Below are 27,594 nucleotides of genomic sequence, written 5' to 3'. Positions count from 1 at the left end.
TTTGCGTCAGAGGCCCAGCGATTTCATCTCTCGTCTCCCTGAGCAGCCTTGGATAGATTCCATCAGGCCCTGGGGATTTGTCAGTCTTTATATTCCCCAAACAACCTAACACTTCCTCCCTTGTAATGGAGATTTTCTCTAACGGATCAACACTCCCCTCCGAGACACTCCCAGTCAACACATCCTTCTCCTTTGTGAATACCAATGCAAAGTATTCATTTAGGATCTCCCCTACTTCTTTGGGCTCCAAGCATAATTCCCCACTTTTGTCCCCAAGAGGTCCGATTTTCTCCCTGACAACCCTTTTGTTCCTAACTTATGAATAAAATGTCTTGGGATTCTCCTTAATCCTGTCTGCCAAGGACATTTCGTGACCCCTTTTTGCCCTTCTAATTCCTCGTTTGAGTTCTTTCCTACTTTCTTTGTATTCCTCCAGAGCTCCCTCCGTTTTTAGCTGCCTGGACCTCTCTTTTCTTTTTGACCAATCCCTCAATTTCCCTGGTTATCCATGGTTCTCGAATCCTACCCTTCCTATCCTTTTTTACAGGCACATGCCTATCCTGCAGCCCTAACAACTGTTCCTTAAAAGACTCCCACATGCCAGATGTGGATTTACCCTCAAACAGCCTCTCCCAATCAACAGCTGCCAATTTCTGCCTAATCCCACTAAAGTTAGCCTTCCCCCAATCCAACAGCTTCCCCTTGGGACACCACTCATCCTTTTTCATCACTATCCTAAAGCAAACAGAATTGTGGTCACTATTTGCCACATGTTCCCCTACCGAGGGAGGGAAACATGTGGCAAACAGGAGGAGAGAGATGCGGAGGAGACCCAGGGCACAGCAGTTGGTTGTTTGGGTTGGAGGAGGTATCAGAGTTAAGACAGGGAAAGGCTGCAGAGGGCATCGATAAAGCCTGGACGAGGATATTGGATTCTCTGTGTTGGGGGACAATGGGAATCGGCAAGGATGAAGCCGTGGTCAAGAAGGAGATGAGCAGAAGTTCAGATGAATTGGAACTTGTGGAATTTGGTAGTGGGGAGGCTGGTTAAGTGACATGATGGAAAAAAAAAATCAACTCTTGCAATGATGAACGCATGAACAAAAAGTTTCACTGGAACTGCATTAAAGGTGCGTCTTTTGGACTGTGGGAGGAAACCAGAGCACCCGGAGGAAACTCACGCAGACACGGGGAGAAGGTGCAGACTCCACACAGATGGTGATTCAAACTGGGAATCGAACTCGTGTCCCTGGTGCGGTGAGGCAGCAGTGCTAATCACTGTGCCACCGTGCCACCATTCCTATTTGATCACACATTGCCCGTGTGCGTTACAAACAGGTTAAAATTCAGATGAGGCTGATAAGTCTGACGTAATTGAGGATATGACACACATTAAGGCACACTCATCAATTTGAAACCACTTGTACATCATCAGTACTGTATTATCCTGAACTTGAGGCGAGTTTATATCTTGATAACACACTTATAAATGCTTATAAATGTGTACAAAGACGGAAATTACCAAAGAGTTTGTGTGTGTTTTCCAACAGGATGCATTTTTTGCTGAAGTATCAATGGGTGAATCATAGAATCCCTACAGTTCAGAAGGAGCCATTCGGCCCATCGAGTCTGCACCGACAACAATCCCAGTCCAGCCCTATCCCCGTAACTCACGTATTCACCCTGGTAAGGCCCCCTGATACTAAGGGACAATTTAGCATGGCCAATCCACTTGCACATCTTTGGACAGTGGGAGGAAACCGGAGCACCTGAAGGAAACCCACGCAGTCACAGGGAGAACGTGCAAACTCCACTCAGACAATGACCCGAGGCCGGAATTGAACCCAGGTCCCTGACGCTGTGAGGCAGCAGCGCTAACCACTGTGCACCATGAACACCAATTTGCCACCGTTTCCGAGGCTTATCCACCAAGCAGGAGAATCAACTCAAAGGATCACCCCAAAACATCATGGCAGCTAGCATCAGATAATAGGATCCTCTCATCAAATGTTCAGATTTGTACAGTTACAACTTCAGCCGTGACCTTAAGTTTTATTTCATTTGTATTGCTCAACAACAGCAGAACTTGGCAGCATGAGGCAGGAAGATCTTGTGTTTGTAAAGCGTCTTATCTCATAGTTGGGATATTCCAAAGCATTTCACTTCCAATTAATTGTTACTGGAGCACAGTTGCCATTGTTATGTTGGCAGATGCTGCAGCCAGTTTAAACACAACAAATCTTCCCTTGAAGGAAAAGATCGGTTCGTCTCTCTTGGGTTGAGGGATACATGTTGGCCAGGAGTCCTGTACTCATTTTAAACAGCTCACCTCAATCTCCACAATCGTGCAGGTGCTACATAGAATCGTACAGTGCAGAAGAGGCCATTTGGCCTATCGAGTCTGTGCCGACTCTCTGACAGAGCATCTAACCCACCCTATCCCTGTAATCCCACATATTTCCCACGGCTACTCCATCCAACCAACACATCTTGGGGCAGTAAGGGGCAATTTCGCATGGTCAATCCACCTAACCTGCACCCCGACATACCCTCTTCCAGCTTCTTCTGTCAGGAAAAAGTTACAAATGTCTGAGATCACGTACCAACCCAACTCAAGAACAGCTTCTTCCCTGCTGCCATCAGGCTTTTGAATGGACCTACCTCGCATTAAGTTGATCTTTCTCTACATCCTAGCTATGACTATAACACTCTGTACCCTCTCCTTTCCTTCTCTACGTACAGTATGCTTTGTCTGAGTAGCACGCAGGAAACAATACTTTTCACTATATACTAATACGTCACAATAATAAATCAAATCAAATCTTTGGAGTGTGGGAGGAAACCCACGCAGACTCCGCACAGTCACCCGAGGCCGGAATTGGACCCAGGCCTCTGGCGTTGTGAGGCAGTAGTGCAAATCACTGTGCCACCCCTGCAGTTGGTTTCACCAGCCCTTGGGTTATCAAGGGGTTCCTGTTTTCTGCCCCTCAGTGGTCCCAGAGTTGGGTGAGGAAAGAACTGGGTTTGATCACAGCAAATGAATGAACGATCCGAAACTCTAAGCTTCAAGGTGAAGATGCATTTTAGGGGGGTGTACAATGGGGGAAATTTGAGATGGTCAATAAATGCTAGCATTGCCCACAATTCCGAGGATGGACACAGGGGAAGGAGCAGAAGGTTATGCTGATAGGGGCTGAGAGAACTAGAGTGGGAGTGTAGAGCATAAACACCAACAAAGCATATTACCCGTCTCTAACTTTTCAGCAATAAATACACTTATTTTAAAATGTATATGAGAGAAAATGCCCTATGATTACTCAGTTCCATCACGTTTCTCAAAAAATATATTCCATAAGTAATCACAATTTATTCCATTCCACCAATTACCCTCTTCATAAACAGAACAAGAGGCACTTCCCCTCACACATACCGGTTATAAGACATTGAATCATAGAAATTTACAGCACAGAATGAGGCCATTTGGCCCATCATACCCGCACTGTCCAACAAGGAGCCATCAGCCTAATTCCATTTTCCAGCTCTTAGATTCATAGAATCCCTACAGTGCAGAAGGAGGCCATTCGGCCCATCGAGCCTGCACAATCCCACCTATCCCCGTAACCCCACATATTTACCCTGCTAGTCCCCCTGACATTAAGGGTCAATTTAGCACGGCCAATCAACCTAACCCGCGCATCTTTGGACTGTGGGAGGAAAACGGAGCTCCCGGAGGAAACCCACGCAGACACGGGGAGAACGTGCAAACTCCACACAGACAGTGACCCAAGCCCGGAATTGTGCCCGGGTCCCTGGCGCTGTGAGGCAGCAGTGCTAACCATTGTGCCACCGTGCTACTCTTGCTCCCCAGGTTGTGGCACACAGTCGCAAAAGTAACTTTTAAATCTTACAAGGTTGTCTGCCTCTACCACCCTTTCAGGCAGTGGGTTCCAGATCCCCAACCACCAACGCCTTTACTCAGAACACAAAGGAAATTTGGCATGTCAGCTACGACTCTCACCAACCTTTACTGTTGCACCATAGAAAGCATTCTTTCTGGATGTATCACAGCTTGGTGTGGCTCCTGCTCTGCCCAAGACCGCAAGAAAGTACTAAGGGTCGTGAAGGAAGCCCAATCCATCACGCAAACCAGCCTCCCTTCCATTGACGCTGTCTATACTTCCCGCTGCCTCGGAAAAGCAGCCAGCATAATCAAGGACCCTACGCACTCCGGACATTCTCTCTTCCACCTTCTTCCATCGGGACAAAAATACAAAAGTCTGAGATCACGTAGCAACCAATTCAAGAACAGCTTCTTTCCTGCTGCCATCAGACTTTTGAATGGACCTACTTCACATTGATTTGATCTTTCTCTACACCCCGGCTATGACTGTAACACTACATTCTGCACTCCTTTCCTTCTCTATGAACAGTATGCTTTGTCTGTATAGCGCGCAAGAAACAATACTTTTCATTGTATACTAATACATGTGACATTAATAAATCAAATCCTCTGGGTGAAAGGATTTCCTCTAGAATCCCCTCTAAGCCTCCTGGTTATGGACCTGTCAGACATGGGGTGGAGGCCCTTTCTACCTGCTCTTTCTAAACCCCTCTTGTACACTTCAATTAAATCAACCCTCCGTCTCCTCTGTTCCAAAGGAAACAATCCCATCCAATTTTCCTTCATGACTAAAATTCTCCAGTCGAGGCAACATCCTCACAACAATGTGGCTGACTGCCCTCGAGCAAATAGAGATGGGCATGCCCCACAAATGAATAAAATAAAATGGCTGTGGGTGGCAATGCCTTGACTCACGTGACATGATATGGACACGATACCCATCAAGAGGAGGCAAGGGAGGGAGCGGTAGGTTAAAAGAGGACAGAATGATTGATCGAATGACCTTGAGCGACCGAGCGGTCTTCCTCCAAACACTAGCACGTTCAGCGTTGCTCCCCAAGCCTTCGATAGATTGGCACGTCAACATCACCATCATGAACCACTAGTGAGGTAAAAATAGGATGTGGTCGACACGCAACGGAAAATGATGGTGACTATCTCCCTGTGCTCTAGCCACAGATTCCATTTAACGCCGAACAAGATAAAAGAGTATTGGAAACAAATTACACCTGCAACCTGCGCAAGTGTTTGAAGTGCACACTCTGCAGCTGTGCATCTGCAGGTTGTATGTGCTGTACAACTGCAGTCAACTCCTCTTGCTGCCTCTGTCACTCATCTTGTTTCTTCTGGTTCTCTCACCAGTAAAGATGCCTATATATCTAAAATAAAACACCCCGTCATTGTTCAGTACTGTCGACTATCCTGTTTCCTATCCTATCCTGGGTGGCACAGTGGTTAGCACTGCTGCCTCACAGCGCCAGGGACTCGGGTTCAATTCCAGCCTCGGGTTGCTCTCTGTGCGGAGTTTGCATGTTCTCCCCGTGTCTGCGTGGCTTTCCTCCAGGTGCTCCGGTTTCCTCCCACAGTCCAAATATGAGTGGGTTAGGTGAATTGGCCATGATAAATTGCTCCTTGTCAGGGGGATTAGGAGGATAAATATGTGGGATTATGGAGATAGGACAGGACCTGGGTGGGATTGTCATCGGTGCAGGCTCGATGGGCCAAATGGCCTCCTTCTGCACTGTAATTATATGATTCCGGCCATAGCAAAACAAAAGTGTCTCCCATAAGTACTTCTTTTATACAATCAACTGTATAGTTGTATAAACTTTATACAACCAAAGATGTGCGGGTTAGGTTGATTGGCTGTGCTAAAATTGCCCCTTAGTGTCTTGAGATGCGTAGGTTAGAGGGATTAGCGGGTAAATATGTAGGGATATGGGGATAGGGCCTGGGTGGGATTGTGGTCGGTGTAGACTCGATGGGCCGAATGGCCTCTTTCTACACTGTAGGGTTTCTATGATTCTATGAACTATCGAATCCGCACACTTCAATCACTATCTGACTTCTGTAGATTACAATAGGGGCAACATTTCAAAAGTACTTCATTGGCTCTGAAGTTTTTTTCTATTCATTCGGGGGACATGGGCATCACTGGCTGGGCCAGCATTTATTGCCCATCCCTACTTGCCCTTGGAGGGCAGTTGAGAGTCAAACACACTTTGGGTTATGCCGAATTAGATACGTCAAACTCTGATGTTGTTCCACATTTCCCAATCAGTTTGGGAAAGGAAAACACTTTCATACTGTAAGACATAACTTCCCTCTCATTTAGTTTTTAATTTGGTGTTTTTATTTGCAAAGAGACTCAATGGCACATCCAAACGACCTGCTGGTGCCATGTTGTGTTATTCGGGGAGTTGTGAAGCTCTGTTTATCTGCACTATAATGCTCAAAGCCGCAGACTCATTCCACCCAATCTCGGTTATGTTGAACAGTGCTATAGGAATAGGAAATATACGCTAGTCTTACCTACATCCCAAAAGCAAATTTAAAAACTACTACGTAAACAGAGAATCAGACAGAACAGAAGGAAGCCATTTAGCCCACCGCACCTCTGTGGACCTGAGCTAACGAGTCCCAATCCCCTGTTCTTGCCCCCAGCCACTTTCCCATTATAAGTAAACATCCAATTTTGAAAGTTACCCGCCTGGCATTTTTAGTAATTATCTTAAAGCTTTGCTACCAATCCAGCAGGGTTGCCAACTGTGATTAAATGTATTCCTGGAGGCTTCATCACATGACTCGCACCCACGCTCCAGCCATTAGACAGCCAACACACCCACCCATGTGACGTACGGCCTTCCTACACCAGTTAGAAAGCAAAAAGACTCACTGCCCAACTGGATGATGTTTGACTGTTGGCCAAACAGTCTCTACATTCCCCCCACCCCTCAATATTTTTGTAACTGGTGAAGAGAAATGTCCAAAGAAAACGACATAAATAAATCTTTTATTAATGCCCCAATAATTTTTTCTCCAGGGTCGCACACAGCAGTGTCCTGGAGACTGATCTTCAATTCCTGGAGACTCCAGGCCAATCCTATCTAGAGACGGCACGGTGGCGCAGTGGTTAGCATTGCTGCCTCACAGCGCCAGGGACCCGAGTTCGATTCCCGGCTTGGGTCACTGTGTGTGTGAAGTCTGCATGTTCTCCCCGTGTCTACGTGGGTTTCCTCCGGGTGCTCCAGTTTCCCCCCACCGTCTGAAAGACGTGCAGGTTAGGTGAATTGGCTGAATTTTGCTAAATTCTCCCTCAGTGTACCCAAACAGGCGCCGGAGTGTGGTGACTAGTGGAGGATTTTCACAGTAACTTCATCGCAGTGTTCAATGTAAGCTGACTTGTGAATAATAAATAAATTTTATCTCCCAGTGAAAACAATTTCTCCCTTGGCCTGTGTGAAAAAAACACTTCCACGGGGAATACACTTATTCAAAGAAAAAAGTTTGCAGTGTTAGACTGCAGCTGATGTAAAACCAACTCGCTCAGTTTTAGCATCGTGTCAACAGAAAATGAGAACAAAATAACCCTGGTTGCAGTCCTAACCTCTCCCTCGTGCAAGGTTCTAACTCCTTCGTGTTTGCATTATTGGGAAATGAAAATATGTTAGCCTTGGACTGGCTAATTCCCTGGGCCAATACGTCAAAGACAATCCTGTAAGCAAAATGCCACCAGCTAAGGACTTGCAACACAAAAAACACTGGCAAAGCAGATCTAGTGAGTCTTGCCTTGACAGCAGCGGGGACCAATAGAATAGGCCTGGCTGACAAAACATCCTTTGTAGCTTACACAAGAGATAAAGACAATTGCGTTCCAAAAACAGTGGATTTCATTCCTGTATACAGTGCAGCCTTTGTACAAGGACAGGGCAAGAGAGAGGAAAAAGAGAAAGGATTGAATTTTTTTTCCTCTCCAACACTTTGAGACTTTGGATCCCCTCAACCCACACCCCCACCTCCCCCCCACATCACACCCCATCCCCCCCCCATCCTCCTCCACCACAAGCCTAGCATTCATCTGACACGTCTGAAGGAAAAGCAATTTGTTACACAAGCAGGTCGACATCAATTCCGGTTTTGGATTTCTGACACTAGCGAGCGTGTTTTATCCTGCAGTTCCCAGACTCTTCCTTTAGAGCCAAGGCTTTGAACTTGTGAGGGCAAAAAATCAGGTGTTTTTTTTTTGTCAGGCGGGTAAAAGACGCAGGAAGTCTCATTATTGGGGATGATAAGGAACCTTTCATTGGGGTCCCAGGGTAATAAACGTCAGACACCCAAAAGGAAACATTCTGGAGGAACTGAGACACCTCAGTTAACATCCTGCGTAAATTGGCAGCACGGAGGCACAGTGGATGGCATTGCTGCCTCACAGCGCCAGGGACCCAGGTTCGATTCCCAGCTTGAGTCACTGTCTGTGCAGAGTTTGTATATTCTCCTTGTATTTGTGTGGGTTTCCTCCAAGTGCTCCAGTTTCCTCCCACAGTCAGGAAGATGTGCTGGTTAGGTGCATTGGCCACGTTAAATTCTCCCTCAGTGTACCCGAACAGGCGCCGGAGTGTGGCGGCTAAGCGGTTTTCACAGTAACTTCATTGCAGTGTTAATGTAAGCCTACTTGTGACACTAATAAATAAACTTTAAACTTTATAGCTGGGCCCCTGGAAGCACCGAGATCCATATTGCAAGGGGTGGGCTTCCGAGCTGTATTTGGGAACAATATCCCAAACAGCAGCAGCATTGACTATCATGTCAGCAAAATTGGACTCTCCGTGGGATCCGACTGTTAACACACAAGATAGCTCACATATAATGAGCTATTGGCACTGTGGCCACCTCACAGCGTGAATGGAGTGAGCCTGCATCACCAGCAGCCTCTCACATTACAAAGAGGGGGATATAGATCCTCTCAACTGAATAGAAATGATAATTTTACATATTAATGTGACATTGTCACCCCGGGAGGTGCTGGGGCACGTAATAAGAGCATAAGAACTAGGAGCAGGAGTAGGCCATTTGGCCCCTCGAGCCTGCTCCGCCATTCAATAAGATCATGGCTGATCTTTTCGTGGACTCAACTCCACTTACCCGCCCGCTCACCATAGCCCTTAATTCCTCTACTGTTCAAAAATGTATCTATCCTTGCCTTAAAAACATTCAATGAGGTAGCTTCAACTGTTTCAGTGGGCAGGGAATTTCACAGATTCACAACCCTTTGTGTGAAGAAGTTCCTCCTCAACTCAGTCCTAAATCTGCTTCCCCTTATTTTGAGGCCATGCCCCCTAGTTCTAGTTTCACCCGCCAGTTGAAACAACTTTCCTGCTTCTATCTTATCTATTCCCTTCATAATCTTATATGTTTCTATAAGATCTCCCCTCATTATTCTGAATTCCAATGAGTATAGCCCCAGTCTACCCAGTATCTCCTCATAAGCCAATCCTCTCAACTCCGGAATAAACCTAGTGAATCTCCTCTGCACCCCCTCCAGTGCCAGTATATCCTTTCTCAAGTAAGGAGACCAAAACTGTACACAGTACTCCAGGTGTGGCCTCACCAGCACCTTATACAGCTGCAACTTAACCTCGCTGTTTTTAAACTCCATCCCTCTAGCAATGAAGGACAAAGTTCAATTTGCCTTCTTAATTACCTGCTGCACCTGCAAACCAACTCCTTGAGATACCTGCGCAAGGACACACAGGTCCCTCTGCATAGCAGCATGCTGCAATTTTTATTTAAATAATAGTCCATTTTGCTGTTATTCCTACCAAAATGGATGACCTCACATTTACCAACATTGTACTCCATCTGCCAGACCCTCGCCCACTCACTTAGACTATCTATCTCCCTTTGCAGACTTTCAGCGTCCTCTGCACACTTTGCTCTTCCACCCATCTTAGCGTCATCTGCGAATTTTGACACACTACACTTGGTCCCCAACTCCAAATCATCTATGTAAATCGTAAACAATTGCGATCCCAACACTGATCCCTGAGGCACACCACTAGTCACTGATCACCAACCAGAGAAACACCCATTTACCCCCACTCTTTGCTTTCTGTTAGTTAACCAATCCTCTATCCATGCTAATACATTACCCGTAACACCATGCACCTTTATCTTATGCAGCAGTCTTTGGTGCGGCACCTTGTCAAATGCCTTCTGGAAATTCAGATACACCACATCCACAGGTTCCCCATTGAGAACATTACATATGCAGTGGACAAAGAATTCCACCAAATTAGTCATACATGACCTTCCCTTCATGAACCCTTGCTGCGTCTTACCAATGGGACAATTATAATCCAGATGTCTTGCTATTTCTTCCTTGATGACAGATTCAAGCATTTTCCCTACTACAGCAGTTAAGCTAACCGGCCTATAGTTACTCACCTTTTGTCTACCTCCTTTTTCAAACAGCGGCGTCACATTTACTGTTTTCCAATCTGCGGGAACCACCCCAGAGTCCAGCGAATTTTGGACTCGTGCATTACCACTAGTGCATTTGCTATATCTCCCGCCACCTCTTTTAGTACCCCAGGATGCATTCCATCAGGACCAGGAGACTTGTCTACCTTTAGCCCCATTAACTTGCCCAACACTACCTCTTTGACACAAACTGCAACCCAAAGGCTTTGTCATATTGTCTTATGACTTCTAGCCATGCAAGTTTTGTTTTATTCAACGCCTTAGTAAAAAAATAAATGCTAGAAACACACCAACGTAATTAAAGTTTATTCATTAGTGCCACAAGTTGGTTTACATGGAGCTACTGGGAAAATCCCCTAGTTGCCACACTCCGGTGCCTGTACACTGAGGGAGAATTTTAGAATGGCCAATGCACCTAACCAGAAGATCTTTCGGACTGTAGGAGGAAACCAGAGCACGGAGGAAACCCACGCAGACACGGGGAGAACGTGCAGATTCCACATAGATGGTGACCCGAGCCGGGAATCGAACCCCAGTCAGTGAGTGAGACTTTGGTCTTTCACTTCAGGAAACTGGGTTAAAACCCAACTCAGGATGGAATGAAAATCTCCCCTGTCTGCAGGATTGAAGTGTTATATGTGAAATTGCTGTCTCAATTAAATTGTTAATGCCCATGACTCTCCCTAATGTGGCTTTATTAACAATGTCAACCTAGCTGTCCAAAGGGGGAAAATATAAAAATATTACGTTGGCACGGTAGTGGGCATCCTAATTTTGGTGTGGGGCTTGTGTTGCAATCAAATAAAGGGAGCTCTACTCTGCATCTGATAGTACTAAACCTAACCTGTGATTGCTTGGTACTGACACCGGGTACCTGAAATGGAAAAACGCTGACATATCTCATCGTGGAGCACATCCTTTGATAATAACAAGGCATTAAAATCAGCTGAATGATAATTTTTTAAATAATGTTTCTGGAAAGTTTGTGTAATGACCAGCATAGATGGAAACCAATGAGGCAAGTCAAGGAAATGGATCGGAATTGAATCTACAAGGTGGAAGGAGAGAGAGTTCTATCAATGCATAGCTTTATAAACTATCATTCCCCAGGTCCTTCAGATAATTAAACGCCGGGGGAGGGGGGATTGGAGGTTTCATAAATAGGAACAAAGGTGGTCATTTTAACTTTGTGCGATTGTGGTGGATTCAATGGAAACAAAATAGGTGGCCATTTCCCATCATCCATTGTATGCCATCTTAGACAACAAAGTGATTTAGCTACATCTATGTCAATTGTCAGTTCGGTCATAAGTGAAAGGTATGTCCTTTTTTTCATTCCTTCCTGGGATGTGGACATCGCTGGCTAGACCAGCACTTGTTACCCATAGAAGATAGCGGTGTGCCACCTTGTTGACCCACTGCAGTCCATGTGGTGTTAGGAAGGGAGCTCCAGGGCTTTGACCCAGTGACGGTGAAGGAAAGACGTTGTGGTCCCAATTCAGGATGACGTGCAATTTGGAGAGGAACTTGCAGGTGGTGGCGTTCCCATGCGTCTGCTGCCCTTGTCCCTCTGTTGGTAGAGGTCGTGGGTTTGGAAGGTGCTGTCGAAGGGAACCTTGGGAAACCTACTTCAGAAAGGACGTGAAGAAGATTCAGCAAGTTTTGTTGATTGTACCAGAATTGGAATGCTTCACTGATGAGAAGAGACTAGAGAAACTTGGGCACTTTTCATTAGAATTAAATCTGAAAGAAGTGTTCAAATCTGATGAAAAGAAACTATATTACACGGTGGAGCTGCCTTACCAGGAACATTGGTGGAGACAGAATCAATAATAGATTTTAAAGTGGAAGCCTTAATGTATCTGGAAAAGAAAAACTCAAAAGGCTTAGAAAGAGTTAGTAAATAGTTTCCATCCTCCTCCTCTTTCCCTATAGCTTCCAACAGATATGGCTACTTCCACAAAGTGTTACTGGACAGCAATTAGAGGTGAAAAATAAAAAGCCCAAAGCCTTTTGAGTTTTTTTTTCCAGATACATTAAGGCTTCCACTTTAAAATCTATTATTGATTCTGTCTCCACCAATGTTCCTGGCAAGGCAGCTCCACCGTGTAATATCGTTTCTTTTCATCAGATTTGAACACTTCTTTCAGATCTCCCCTCTTCTAGTGAAAAGTGCCCAAGTTTCTCTAGTCTCTCCTAAAGTCCAAAGATGTGCAGGTTAGGTGCATTGGCCATGCTAAATTGCTCCTTAATGTCCTGGGACGCGTAGGTTAGAGGATTAGTGGTAAATATGTGGGGTTACGGGCCTAAGTGGGATTGTTGTCGGTGCAGACTCCTTCTGCACTGTAGGGTTTCTATGATTCTTCTATAATTTCTAAAAAGGACATTTGGGCCTAAGTTGCTAAGGGAGGGGGGGACAGTTACTTTAGATAGCTAGCGTGTGACTCAGATAATGCCAACAGCGCAGAGTTTAATCCCCATTCTGGTTGAGGTAGACTCAAGGCCTACCTCCTCACCCAACCCACAGTGAAAGAAAATGTTGCCATGTTGCAGCAAATAATGGGCAGAGAACTACAAAGTTGCTAGCTGTTTGTGGAAGTTGGGACAAATACAATGGGCCAAATGGCCTCTTATTGCTTAATTTTCAGATCATCTCAGGGGTTCATCATTATTGCTTGTTCTTTAATTGTTAACTTAATCGGCACGTTGGCTGTACACCAAAAATGTCCAAACTGTAGCCCAGCAACATGGGGCAATCATTGAACGTTGCTAATACCCATCTGGTTCATTAATGTCCTTCAGGGACATTACCTGTCCTTACCTGGTCTGGCCTACATGTGACTCCAGATCCACCGCAATGTGGTTGACTCTTAACTGCCCTCCGAAATGGCCAAGTGAGCCAGTCAGTTGAAGGGTAATCAGGGATGGGCAACAAGTGCTGGCCTGGCCAGTGACGCCCGCATCTCATGAAAGAATCAAGAAATGAAAAAAAAAAATCACTGGGTCAGGCTATTCAGTATCAAACCCCAGTCGGGTCAATCCGATTTGGGGCGGCCCGGTAGCACAGTGGTTAGCACTGCTGCTTCACAGCTCCAGGGACCTGGGTTCAATTCCCGGCTTGGGTCATTGTCTGTGTGGAGTTTGCACATTCTCCTCGTGTCTGCGTGGATTTCCTCCGGGTGCTCTGGTTTCCTCCCACAATCCAAAGATGTGCGGGTTAGGTTGATTGGCCATGCTAAAATTGCCCCTTAGTGTCCTGTGATGTGTAGATTAGAGGGATTGGTGGGTAAAATGTGTGGGGATATGGGGGTAGGGCCTGGGTGGAATTGTGGTCGGTGCAGACTCGATGGGCCGAATGGCCTCTTTCTGTACTGTAGGGTTTCTATTTCTATTTCCTACTGCAATTATATTTCTTACTCACTGGCTTGTCCTGATTGACTTGTAGGGGTCTGGAGATTTAGGAAGGGTTGTTTTATCCATTGCCTTATTGATGGATATATCTGAAGTCAGATCATCAACATCTGTCACCAACATCTGTTTGTGTCAGGCCTCTTGAACATCATCCATTTTCATCGCTCCGTGATCGATGGTCCTGATTTCAGCTGCCAGGTAAGCGCTGAAATTCCCTCCCTAGACCTCGCTCCACCTCTCTCTCCTTCTCTCAAACCTGCCTCTAATGACCATGCTTTTGTTTGGTAATGCTCCTAGGAGCGGCACGGTGGCACAGTGGTTAGCACTGCTGCCTCCCAGTGCCAGGGACCCGGGTTCGATTCCCGGTTTGGGTCACGGTCTGTGCGGAGTCTGCACGTTCTCCACGAGTCTGCGTGGGTTTCCTCCGGGTGCTCCGGTTTCCTCCCACAGTCTGAAAGACGTGCTGGTTAGGGTGCATTGGCCATGCTAAATTCCCCCTCAGTGTACCCAAACAGGTGCCAGGGTATGGCGACTAGGGGATTTTCACAGTAACTTCATTGCAGTGTTAATGTAAGCCTACTTGTGACACTAATAAAGTAAACTTTAAAAACTGTTGGTACCTTAGGGCATTCTGCTACATTCAAGGTGCTACATGCATGAAAGTTGTTCCTATTGATATATAAAGATTAATGAGAATTGGATTTAATTTTTCTTTCTAGCATCTGAGGCCCTGAGAAACTTATCTATATAGTTCACAAAGACACAACACTTGGATACCCTCTCATGCACCTATAAAAAAACACTTACTGCTGTTTTTTTGGGCAGAGGGGAAAATCTGACACGGGCTATCAAAAGCTAAGATTTTACCATTTTGCTGAAAACAAAAGTCATTTTGTCAAAGTTTTGCAGCTTGCGCTCATTAGGACTCAAGATAAAAAGCTTCAACAAAATGGCTCTTTCTTTCAGCAATATTCAAGTTCTGGGCTGCCAAAAGACTCTTCGAGCATTTTAGCAAACTCCGAGAGTTTCCCAAAATTTGACAGAACATTTTAACAACAACCTCTGCATTGGTGCATTGTCATCCATGTTGTTGTTAAAATAAAAAGTGAAATAAATGTCCAATAATGGCAAAATAACTGCGGAGGCTGGAAATTTGAAATAATAACAGAAAATACCGGATAAACTCAGCAGGTCTGGCAGCATCTGTGGAGAGAGAAACAGAGTTAACGTTTCGGGTCCATATGACCCTTGGGCAGAACCTAAGAGGAATAGAAATGCGATGAATTATATACTTGGAGACGGGGTGGGGCAGAATCTAAGGAAGGATGGACAGGGTCCAGAGGAGGTTCTCGAGAGCGATCACAGGAATGAAAAGCTTGACATATGAGGAGTATTTAAGAACTCTGGGTCTGTACTTGGAGTTTAGAAGGATGAGGGGGATCTTATTGAAACTTGCAGAATACTGAAAGGCCTGGATAGAGTGGACGTGGGGAAGATGTTTCCATTAGTTGGAGAGACTGGGATCCGTGGGGAAAGCCTCAGAGTAAAGGGACGACCCTTTAGAATCGAGATGAAGAGGAATTTCTTCAGCCAGAAGGTGGTGAAACTGTGGAATTCATTGCCACAGAAGGCTGTGGAGGCCAGGTCATTGAGTATACTTAAGACAGAGATAGATAGGTTCTTTATTGGTAAGGGGATCAACGGTTATGGGAAAAGGCGGGAGAATAGGGTTGAGAAACTTATCAGCCATGATGAATGGCGGGGCAGAATTAATGGGCCGAATGGCCTAATTCTGCTCCTATATCTTATGGTCTTAATGATGCCATTAGGGAACGAAGAGTGCTAATAGCAGCAAAAGTAGGATAGCAGGATGTGTTACTAGGAGGACAAAGGTTAATGCTTAGTGGGAGCAAAACTGAACAACAAGGGACAGCCACCATGTTGGGGGAGGGGTGTTGGGGCTAGCCAGGGGAACCGAATAACAGAACAAATAAATAGCGATATCATCAGTGGCAGAGGTAGGGCTGCATTGTTAACGGTGCTGTTTATTGGACGAGATGTGAAATCACGTGGCCCTAAACACTTGTCAGAATGGTTATATGGAATCTAAGGACATGAAAATCAGTTTTGACAAAGGGTCATTTGGACTCGAAACGCCAGCTCTTTATGGAAGAAGGCCATTCGGCCATCCAGTCTGCACCAACAATAGTCCCACCCAGGCCCAATCCCCGTAACCCCACGTATTTACCCTATTAATCCCCCTAACCTACACATCCCCGGGACCCTAAGGGGCAATTTAGCATGGCCAATGCACCTAACCAACATGTCTTTCGGACTGTGGGAGGAAACCGGAGCACCCGGAGGAAACCCACGCAGACACGGGGAGAACGTGCAGTCTCCACACAGTGACCCGAGGCCGGAATCAAACCCGGGTCCCTGGTGCTGTGCGACAGCAGCACTAATCACTGTGCCGTCCTTAAATGTGTGGAGGAAAGAGTTATATCCGGTGTGACATTGACGGAAGGAAAATAATCTTACACATTAGCAAGCATAAAGTCTGACAGGTTTAGAAATTGAGACATTAGCCAACATTAACAGACGCATGCTGTATATAGCATCACTCATTTCTTCTTTCATTTTGACCCATACATAGGTTGTGGGAAGGTTAACAGACTGTGACAAGAGTCAGAGAAACTGGTGGCCCTCTCACCTAACCTACATATCGTGGGACACGAAGGGGCAATTTAGCATGGCCAATCCACCTGACCTGCACATCATTGGACTGTGGGAGGAAACCGGAGCACCCGGAGGAAACACACGCTGACACAGGCAGAATCCACACACACACACAGTCACCCAAGGCCGGAATCGAGCCTGGGTACCTGAGCGCAGTGAGGCAGCAGTGCTAAACCACTCCAGTCTCATCTGTTGAAAACACCGGAAAATTCACCAGATATGGCGGCACGGTGGCACAGTGGTTAGCACTGCTACCTCACAACACCAGGGACCCGGGTTCAATTCCGACCTTGGGTCACTGTGTGCGTGGAGTTTGCACATTCTCCCTGTGTGTGTGTGGGTTTCCTCCGGGTGCTCCGGTTTCCTCCCACAGTCCAAAGATGTGCGGGTTAGATTGATTGGTCATGCTAAATTGCCCCTTAGTGTCAGGTGGACTAGCAGGGTAAATATGTGGGGTTACAGGAATAGGGCCTGAGTGGGATTGTGGTTGGTGCAGACTCGATGGGCCAAATGGCCTCCTTCTGCACTGTAGGGATTCTATGAAAAAATTCTATACTCCCAGATCACCCAGAAAATAATTCATATCCCCTTTAAGACATGTTTAAATTCACTCCTACCACAAATCAATTTTATGTATTTCTAGATAAAACAAGCAATGGAACATTAGGTATCCCTGCAGTTTAAGCCATAGTTTAAAGTCCCTTTTCCTTACACTGTATCGAATTATCGCAACCCTGACAGCTCTTTAACTCTGGTGAGGACTTGCTAGGATAGATACCACAATTGACCACAATTCGGTGTCTTTTGTTATTGCAATGGAGAGGGATAGGGCCGTACGGCAGGGCAAGGTTTACAATTGGGGGAGAGGTAATTATGATGCGATTAGGCAAGAATTACGGGGCATAAGATGGGAACAGAAACTGTCAGGGAAAGGCACTAATGAAAAGTGGAACTTTTTCAAGGAACAAATACTGGGTGTCCTTGATAGGTATGTCCCTGTCAGGCAGGGAGGAAATGGCCGAGTGAGGGAACCATGGTTCACGAAAGAGGTGGAATGTCTTGTGAAAAGGAAGAGGGAAGCTTATGTAGGGATGACGAAACAAGGTTCAGATGGCTCGATTGAGGGTTTCAAGTTAGCAAGGAACAAGCTGAAAAAGGGGCTGAGGAGAGCGAGGAGGGGACATGAGAAGTCCTTGGCGGGTCGGATCAAGGAAAACCCCAAGGCTTTTTACTCTTATGTGAGGAATAAAAGAATGACCAGGGTGAGGTTAGGGCTGGTCAAGGACAGTAGTGGGAACTTGTGTATGGAGTCAGTGGAGATAGGCGAGGTGATGAATGAATACTTTTCTTCAGTGTTCACCAAGGAGAGGGGCCATGTTTTTGAGGAAGAGAAGGTGTTACAGGCTAATAGGCTGGAGGAAATAGATGTTCGGAGGGAGGATGTACTGGCAGTTATGAATAAACTGAAGGTCGATAAGTCCCCTGGGCCTGATGAAATATATCCTAGGATTCTTTGGGAGGCAAGGGATGAGATTGCAGAGCCTTTGGCTTTGATCTTTGGGTCCTCGCTGTCCACGGGGATGGTGCCAGAGGACTGGAGAATGGCGAATGTTGTTCCTCTGTTTAAGAAAGGGAATAGAAATGACCCTGGTAATTATAGACCGGTTAGTCTTACTTCGGTGGTTGGTAAATTGATGGAAAAGGTCCTTAGGGATGGGATTTACAACCATTTAGAAAGATGCGGATTAATCCGGGATAGTCAGCACGGATTCGTGAAGGGCAAGTCGTGCCTCACAAATTTGATTGAGTTTTTTGAGGATGTAACTAAGTGTGTTGATGAAGGTAGGGCAGGTGATGTCATATACATGGATTTTAGTAAGGCATTTGATAAGGTCCCCCATGGTCGGCTTATGATGAAAGTGAGGAGGTGTGGGATAGAGGGAAAGTTGGCCGATTGGATAGGTAACTGGCTATCTGATCGAAGACAGAGGGTGGTGGTGGATAGAAAATTTTCGGATTGGAGGCGGGTTGCTAGCGGAGTGCCACAGGGATCAGTGCTTGGTCCTCTGCTCTTTGTGATTTTTATTAATGACTTAGAGGAGGGGGCTGAAGGGTGGATCAGTAAATTTGCTGATGACACCAAGATTGGTGGAGTAGTGGATGAGGTGGAGGGCTGTTGTAGGCTGCAAAGAGACATAGATAGGATGCAAAGCTGGGCTGAAAAATGGGAAATGGAGTGTAACCCTGATAAATGCGAGGTGATTCATTTTGGTAGGACTAATTTAAATGTGGATTACAGGGTCAAAGGTAGGGTTCTGAAGACTGTGGAGGAACAGAGAGATCTTGGGGTCCATATCCACAGATCTCTAAAGGTTGCCACTCAAGTGGATAGAGCTGTGAAGAAGGCCTATAGTGTGTTAGCTTTTATTAACAGGGGGTTGGAGTTTAAGAGCCGTGGGGTTATGCTGCAACTGTACAGGACCTTGGTGAGACCACATTTGGAATATTGTGTGCAGTTCTGGTCACCTCACTATAAGAAGGATGTGGAAGCGCTGGAAAGAGTGCAGAGGAGATTTACCAGGATGCTGCCTGGTTTGGAGGGTAGGTCTTATGAGGAAAGGTTGAGGGAGCTGGGGCTGTTCTCTCTGGAGCGGAGGAGGCTGAGGGGAGACTTAATAGAGGTTTATAAAATGATGAAGGGGATAGATAGAGTGAACGTTCAAAGACTATTTCCTCGGGTGGATGGAGCTATTACAAGGGGGCATAACTATAGGGTTCGTGGTGGGAGATATAGGAAGGACGTCAGAGGTAGGTTCTTTACGCAGAGAGTGGTTGGGGTGTGGAATGGACTGCCTGCAGTGATAGTGGAGTCAGACGCTTTAGGAACATTTAAGCGGTTATTGGATAGGCACATGGAGCACACCAGGATGATAGGGAGTGGGATAGCTTGATCTTGGTTTCAGATAAAGCTCGGCACAACATCGTGGGCCGAAGGGCCTGTTCTGTGCTGTACTGTTCTATGTTCTATACCACGGGGGAACATTTCCACTGTGGTGGGGGGGGGGGGGGGGGGGGGGAGAGGGGGGGTATTGGGGAGACTAGGCCAGGGGGACATAGTTTAAGAAGTCTCCCTTTGAACTCTGAGGATAATTTCTTTTCTCTCAAAGAGTCATTACTCTGTGGAATTCTCATTGCCAGAGGGCAGTGGAGACTGGGTCATTGAATTTAGTCAGGGCAGAATTAGATCGGTTTTGATAGTAAAGGAACTCAAAAGTTTATTTTTTTTGGCGAGAGAACACAGACCAGAAAGAGGAGGAGTTGAGACCATAGCAGATCAGCCATGATCTTACTGAATGGTGTAGCAGGCTTGAAGGGCCAAATGGCCTACTCCTCGCTCCTAAGCTTCCATCAAAAAATGAAACATTTCATTCCCCGACCCCGATATCTTGAACTGGAATCTCACCCGAAAAAAAGCACGCTCATAAACAGAACATTGTCAAATATTATTTTCACAGAATTGCTCAAGGGTTATGCATGGATCAGGGTGCTGTCTGTATCTTGTTACTGTGTGTGCTCTTAATTATCATCAATGTCATAAACCTGTTGCCAGATTTCCCTCAAAGAGTGGAAGTAGGAAATGATAAGATACACTGGAATTCAGTGGCTGGATTAGTCATCTCCAGTCATCACCAACAATTTAATCTTTCCTGCTGTGTGTCACAGAATATGGCTCTCCTTGATGTGGGGAGGCAGTGAAGTGGTATTGTCGCTGGACTAGTAATCGAGAGACCCGGGGTAATGCGCTGGGGACCCAGGTTCAAATCCCACCACTGCAGATGGTGAAATTTGAATTCAAAGTGAAACCATTGTCGATTATTGTAAAAACCCATCTGGTTCAATGATGCCCTTCAGGGAAGGAAATCTGCCACCCTTAACTCCAGACCCACAGAAATCTGGTTGACTCTTAAATGCCCGCAGCAAGCCACTCAGTTCAAGGGCAATTAAGAATGGGCAATAAGTGCTGGCCCAGCCAGCGACACCCACGTCCAATAAATAAAAAAGGAACTTGCGGGTGACTTTAAAAGAAATACATCACAATCCGGAAGATTGTCGCAGTTTCACCCCCAACAGCTCTGGCCTTACCCACCTGCTTAGTGGACAGAGGTGCACAGTGTGCTATTTAGCAGCCCACACCAGCCACATCACCTTGCATGCTGCACCTTACTGGGCTAGCTGAAAGGGATGCAGCAGTTGGATGCATCATATTTGGACAAGGGAAGCTTTTTATTTTTCACCTCTAATTGCTGTCCAGTAACACTTTGTGGAAGTAGCCATGTTGGAAGCTATAGGGAAAGAGGAAGAGGATGGAAACTATTTAGTAACCCTTTCAGCATGGGCATAATGGGCCAAATGGCCTCATTCAGTGCTGCATGATGGCACAGTGGTTAGCACTGCTGCCTCATGGCAAAGTGGTTAGCACTGCTACCTCATGGCAAAGTGGTTAGCACTGCTGCCCCACAGCGCCAGGGACCCTGATTTGATTTCGGGCAACTGTATGTGTGGAGTTTGCACGTTCTCCCCATGTCTGTGTGGGTTTCCTCCAGGTGCTCCGGTTTCCTCCCACAGTCCAAAGGTGTGTGGGTTAAGTAGAGTCATAGAGGTTTACAACATGGAAAGAGGCCCTTCGGTCCAACTTGTCCATGCTGCCCTTTTTTTTTTTAAAACCCCGAAGCTAGACCCAGTTGCCCGCATTTGGCCCATATCCCTCTCTACCCATCTTACCCATGTAACTGTCTAAATGTTTTTGAAAAGACAACATTATATCCGCCTCTACTACTACCTCTGGCAGCTTGTTCCAGACACTCACCACCCTCTGGGTGAAAGAATTGCCCCTCTGGACACTTTTGTATCTCTCCCCTCTCATCTTAAACCTATGCCCTCTAGTTTTAGATTTCCCTACCTTAGGAAAAAGATGTTGACTACCTAGCTGATCTACGCCCCTCATTATTTTATAGACCTCTATAAGATCACCCCTCAGTCTCCTACACTCCAGGGAAAAAAGTTCCAGTCTCTCCAGCCTCTCCTTATAACTCAAACCACCAAGTCCCAATTGGCCATGCTAAATTGCCCCTTAAGTGTGCAAAGATGTGCAGGTTAGGTGCATTGACCATGCTAAATTGCCCCTTAGTATACAAAGATGTGTAGGTTGGGTGGGTTAGCCATGGCAAATTCACGGGGTTACGGGTAAACGGTGGAGGGGAGGGCCTAGGTGGAATGCTCTTCTGGAGAGTTGGTGCAGACTCAATGGGCCGAATGGCCTCTTTCTGCACTGTTGGGATTCTATGGTTCTGATTTTATCAAGTATTAAATGTGGGAAATTTGTAGCATAACTTTTTAGCCAGTTGTATCTTCAAGACATTTGCATTGACTGCTTCAATGACTAAGCCATGATACAATACTGTACCCTGTTAGCCCAAATACATTTCAGTTAAGAGTCAGCAGTCCTGTGTGATCTCTTTGATTGATATTTCTTCACACATTCAGAAATGAATGACGCCAGAAGCAGTGCCTTTTTTAGTTATTCACAAATTCCACATTGGACACCAAGATAAGCAGATTCATCAGGGGTGAGGTGTAACTTTACTGGGTGGAGGTAATGAGGTGTACGGGGTGGTGGGGCAGCATGTCGGGCAAACAGACCGTAGTTGATTGACCACCCAGTAGGCTAGGAATACTGCGGCGAGTGGAACTCACCTCCTGACTCGCCAAAGCCTGTCCATCATCTACAAGGCACAAGTCAGGAGTGTGATGGAATACCCCCCACTTGCCTGGATGGGTGCAGCTCCAACAACACTCAAGAAACTCAACACCATCCAGGACAAAGCAGTTCACTTGATTGACACCACATTTACACCCATCCACTCCCTCCACCACCGACGCTCAGTAGCAGCAGTGTGTACTATCTACAAGATGCACTGCAGCAATTCAAAGATCCTTAGACAGCATCTTCCAAACCCACGACCACTTCCATCTAGAAGGACAAGGGCAGCAGATACATGGGAACACCACCACCTGCAAGTTCCCCTCCAAGCCTCTCACCATCCTGACTTGGAAATATATCGCTGTTCCTGGGTCAAAATCCTGGAATTCCCTCTCTAACGGCATTGTGGGTCAACCCACAGAACATGAACTGCAGCGATTCAAGAAGGCAGCTCACCACCACCTTCTCAAGCGCAACCAAGGATGAGCAATAAATACCAGCCAGCGAGGCCCATGTCTCATGAATTAATTTTTTAAAAGTATACATCCCACTCAATTCTCTTTCCCTTTAATTGAAGAGGCGGAGTTATATTATATGGGGAAGGGTTTTAGACATCCTGAACAACCTTCTCCCCAGCCTATACACTTAAATCTTCCACATATAAGTGAATTACAGTGACTGTCACACAGGCAACCACCACACAGCAAGATTCCACAAACCATAATGAGACAGATGGATCGCTATTCAATTTATTTCTCATTCTCCTGAGGGAGTAATGTTGGCCAAGAGAATTTCCTCTTAGAATAGGAACAGAATCCTCATCCTCACTGTAAGAGCCATAAGGAGATCTTACGACTTGCCCAGAAGTACCATCTGCCTCTGAGCCAACAGCACTGGGTTCAAGTCCCACTCCAGGACTTGTTGGAGGGAGTGCTGGTGACATGATTCAAAACAGGCTGATAATCGGTCTGCTGATCCCCCTGACTCTTTCCCCCAAAGAAGGCAGCACAGTGATTTGCACAGCTGCCCCACAGTACCAGGGACCCCGGTTCGATTACCGGCTTGGGTCACTGTCTGTGCGGAGTCTGCACATTCTCCCTGTGTCTGCGTGGGTTTCCTCCGGTTTCCTCCCACAATCCGAAAGACATGCTGGTTAGGGTGCATTGGCTGTGCTAAATTCTCCCTCAGTGTACCCGAACAGGTGCTGGAATGTGGTGACAAAGGGATTTCCCACAGTAACTTCATTGCAGTGTTAACGTAAGCCTACTTATGACACTAGCAAACAAACTTAAAATGTGTTGTGAAGATATCAAATAAACAAACTAAAATGTAATGTCTCCCTGAGCTCCTCCAACAATACAACATTCCTCCGGTGGTGCATTGGAGCATCATCTTGGATGCTATGCTCAAAGTCTGCAGTCGCATTTCAATCTACAAAAAATCCTGACTCATCTTAAAACAGAAACCAACTGAGTCAAGTTGGCACTCAATTGCATGGGACACATAATTGGCAGTTTGCTGTTATTTGGAGTAGCTTAAAATGATTTGTACTGAAACATTCTGGCTGTGTAGTAATAGTCTCAAAGAGCCATGGGATGGGATCTGACTATCATATTGAGCCGAAGAGCACAGAGTGCATAATATCACAACTATGACTGGATTTGAGGTTTGCTGTTGGTTTCACCATTTGTGCAACTGAGTCACCGCCATGTTTTGCATTATTCCCTGCCTTAAGTTTAGAACCGTCCTTACTGCGGGGTTTTTGACAGCCTGATTCACTTTCGGCATCGACACATCATTAGAAGAAAGTTTTCTTGTGGTCTCAGGGCCAGCATAAACCACTGAATATCATACAGGTATCTTAGGAGGGAGCGACCTCTCAGCAACACGTTTCCCTTTCAGAGACTAAGTCATCGAATCACTGGGAGGCCGACAGCCCACATTCAGTTTCATGACAAAAAGGTTCTCTTTAACCTCATAACATTTTTGTAGATCCACATTTCTTGGATCTAGGTTGTCAACCCCTCAAGTCTAAAGCCATTTATCGCCACAGAGAGTGAAGGCAATAGTAAGATACCCGTACATCTTCTGTCAAGTTCAATCCTATGATATGAAGGACAGTCTTGCATTTATATAGCGCCTATCACAAACTCAGGATGAGCTTTTGAGCCAGTGCAGCACTTTTGAAGCGTAGTAATGTGGCTGCCAATTTGTGCACAGCAAGCTCCCACAGCAATGCGATTATGACCAGATAATCCATTTTTAAGTGATGTTGGTTGTGGGAGAAGAATTGGCCAAAACTGCTAATCGTTCCGTCTCTTTCCTGCTATTCCCCCGAGAACAACCCAGCACTTCTTTGATGAGGTGCCTCTGTATGCCCACCGACAAGAGCAGGGGAGGCTCAGTCTAATGCCTCATCCCAAAATACAGACCAATCCACTTCATAATCGGAAGTACCCCACCATCTTTTCCTAATGGTCTCAACCTCCAAGCAGTGACTTGGGCCCGAGTCATCGCACTCACAGAACTGCCAGAAAACTCAAATTCTTTCCTTTCCTATCCAACAAAGCATCACTGCATCTCACCAACTTTTACAGATGGACCATAGAAAGCATTCTTTCTAGTTGTATCACAGCTTGGTATGGGCTCCTGCTCTGTTCATGACCACAAGTAACTGCAAAGGGCTGTGAACGAAGCCCAGTTCATCAAGCAAACCAGCCTCCCATCCACTGACTCTGTCTACACTTCCTGCTACCTCAGAAAACCAGCCAGTACAATCAGGGACCCCATGCATCCCGGACATTGTCCCTTCCACCTTCTTTCATTGGGAAAAAGATACAAACGTCTGAGGTCACGTACCAAGTGACTCAAGAACAGCTTCTTCCCTGCTGCTGTCAGACTTTTGAATGGCCTACCTTGCATTAGAACACAGAACATAGAACAGTACAGCACAGAACAGGCCCTTCGGCCCACGATGTTGTGCCGAGCTTTATCTGAAACCAAGATCAAGCTATCCCACTCCCTATCATCCTGGTGTGCTCCATGTGCCTATCCAATAACCACTTAAATGTTCCTAAAGTGTCTGACTCCACTATCACTGCAGGCAGTCCATTCCACACCCCAACCACTCTCTGCGTAAAGAACCTACCTCTGACGTCCTTCCTATATCTCCCACCACGAACCCTATAGTTATGCCCCCTTGTAATAGCTCCATCCACCCGAGGAAATAGTCTTTGAACGTTCACTCTATCTATCCCCTTCATCATTTTATAAACCTCTATTAAGTCTCCCCTCAGCCTCCTCCGCTCCAGAGAGAACAGCCCTAGCTCCCTCAACCTTTCCTCATAAGACCGACACTCCAAACCAGGCAGCATCCTGATAAATCTCCTCTGCACTCTTTCCAGTGCTTCCACATCCTTCTTATAGTGAGGTGACCAGAACTGCACACAATATTCCAAATGTGGTCTCACCAAGGTCCTGTACAGTTGCAGCATAACCCCACGGCTCTTAAACTCCAACCCCCTGTTAATAAAAGCTAACACACTATAGGCCTTCTTCACAGCTCTATCCACTTGAGTGGCAACCTTTAGAGATCTGTGGATATGGACCCCAAGATCTCTCTGTTCCTCCACAGCCTTCAGAACCCTACCTTTGACCCTGTAATCCACATTTAAATTAGTCCGACCAAAATGAATCACCTCGCATTTATCAGGGTTAAACTCCATTTGCCATTTTTCAGCCCAGCTTTACATCTTATCTATGTCTCTTTGCAGCCTACAACAGCCCTCCACCTCATCCACTACTCCACCAATCTTGGTGTCATCAGCAAATTTACTGATCCACCCTTCAGCCCCCTCCTCTAAGTCATTAATAAAAATCACAAAGAGCAGAGGACCAAGCATTGATCCCTGTGGCACTCCGCTAGCAACCTGCCTCCAGTCCGAAAATTTTCCATCCACCACCACTCTCTGTCTTCGATCAGATAGCCAGTTACCTATCCAATCGGCCAACTTTCCCTCTATCCCACACCTCCTCACTTTCATCATAAGCCGACCATGGGGGACCTTATCAAACACCTTACTAAAATCCATGTATATGACATCAACTGCCCTATCTTCATCAACATACTTAGTTACCTCCACAAAAAATTCAATCAAATTTGTGAGGCACGACTTGCCTTTCACAAATCCGTGCTGACTATCCCGGATTAATCCGCATCTTTCTAAATGGTCGTAAATCCTATCCCTAAGGACCTTTTCCATCAATTTACCAACCACCAAAGTAAGACTAACCGGTCTATAATTACTAGGGTCATTTCTATTCCCTTTCTTAAACAGAGGAACAACATTCGCCACTCTCCAGTCCTCTGGCACCATCCCCGTGGACAGCGAGGACCCAAAGATCAAAGCCAAAGGCTCTGCAATCTCATCCCTTGCCTCCCAAAGAATCCTAGGATATATTTCATCAGGCCCAGGGGACTTATCGACCTTCAGTTTATTCAAAACTGCCGGTACATCCTCCCTCCGAACATCTATTTCCTCCAGCCTATTAGCCTGTAACACCTTCTCTTCCTCAAAAACATGGCCCCTCTCCTTGGTGAACACTGAAGAAAAGTATTCATTCATCACCTCGCCTATCTCCACTGACTCCATACACAAGTTCCCACTACTGTCCTTGACCAGCCCTAACCTCACCCTGGTCATTCTTTTATTCCTCACATAAGAGTAAAAAGCCTTGGGGTTTTCCTTGATCTGACCCGCCAAGGACTTCTCATGACCCCTCCTAGCTCTCCTAAGCCCCTTTTTCAACTCATTCCTTGCTAACTTGTAACCCTCAATCGAGCCATCTGAACCTCATTTCCTTATCCCTACATAAGCTACCCTCTTCCTTTTCACAAGACATTCCACCTCCTTCGTGAACCATGGTTCCCTCACTCAGCCATTTCCTCCCTGCCTGACAGGGACATACCCATCAAGGACACCCAGTATTTGTTCCTTGAAAAAGTTCCACTTTTCATTAGTGCCTTTCCCTGACAGTTTCTGTTCCCATCTTATGCCCCCTAATTCTTGCCTAATCGCATCATAATTACCTCTCCCCCAATTGTAAACCTTGCCCTGCCGTACGGCCCTATCCCTCTCCATTGCAATAACAAAAGACACCGAATTGTGGTCACTATCCTCAAAGTGCTCTCCCACAACCAAATCTAACACTTGGCCCGGTTCATTTCCCAGTACCAAATCCAATGTGGCCTCACTTCTTGTCGGCCTATCCACATATTGTGTCAGGAAACCCTCCTGCACACACT

General features: G+C 46.1%; 1 protein-coding gene across 3 annotated transcripts in view; it reads right to left on the bottom strand.

The window, feature by feature from the left end:
* Window positions 1-27,594, bottom strand: part of LOC144491723 (ETS domain-containing protein Elk-1-like) — a 113,147-nt gene that overhangs the window by 50,346 nt on the left and 35,207 nt on the right. The gene's annotated exons all lie outside the window — the stretch shown is intronic.

The sequence above is a fragment of the Mustelus asterias genome, chromosome 3, assembly GCF_964213995.1.
Source record: "Mustelus asterias chromosome 3, sMusAst1.hap1.1, whole genome shotgun sequence".
Lineage (NCBI taxonomy): Eukaryota > Metazoa > Chordata > Chondrichthyes > Carcharhiniformes > Triakidae > Mustelus > Mustelus asterias.
Note: the sequence above shows the minus strand (reverse complement) of the source record. Positions and strands in the feature narration are given on the sequence as shown.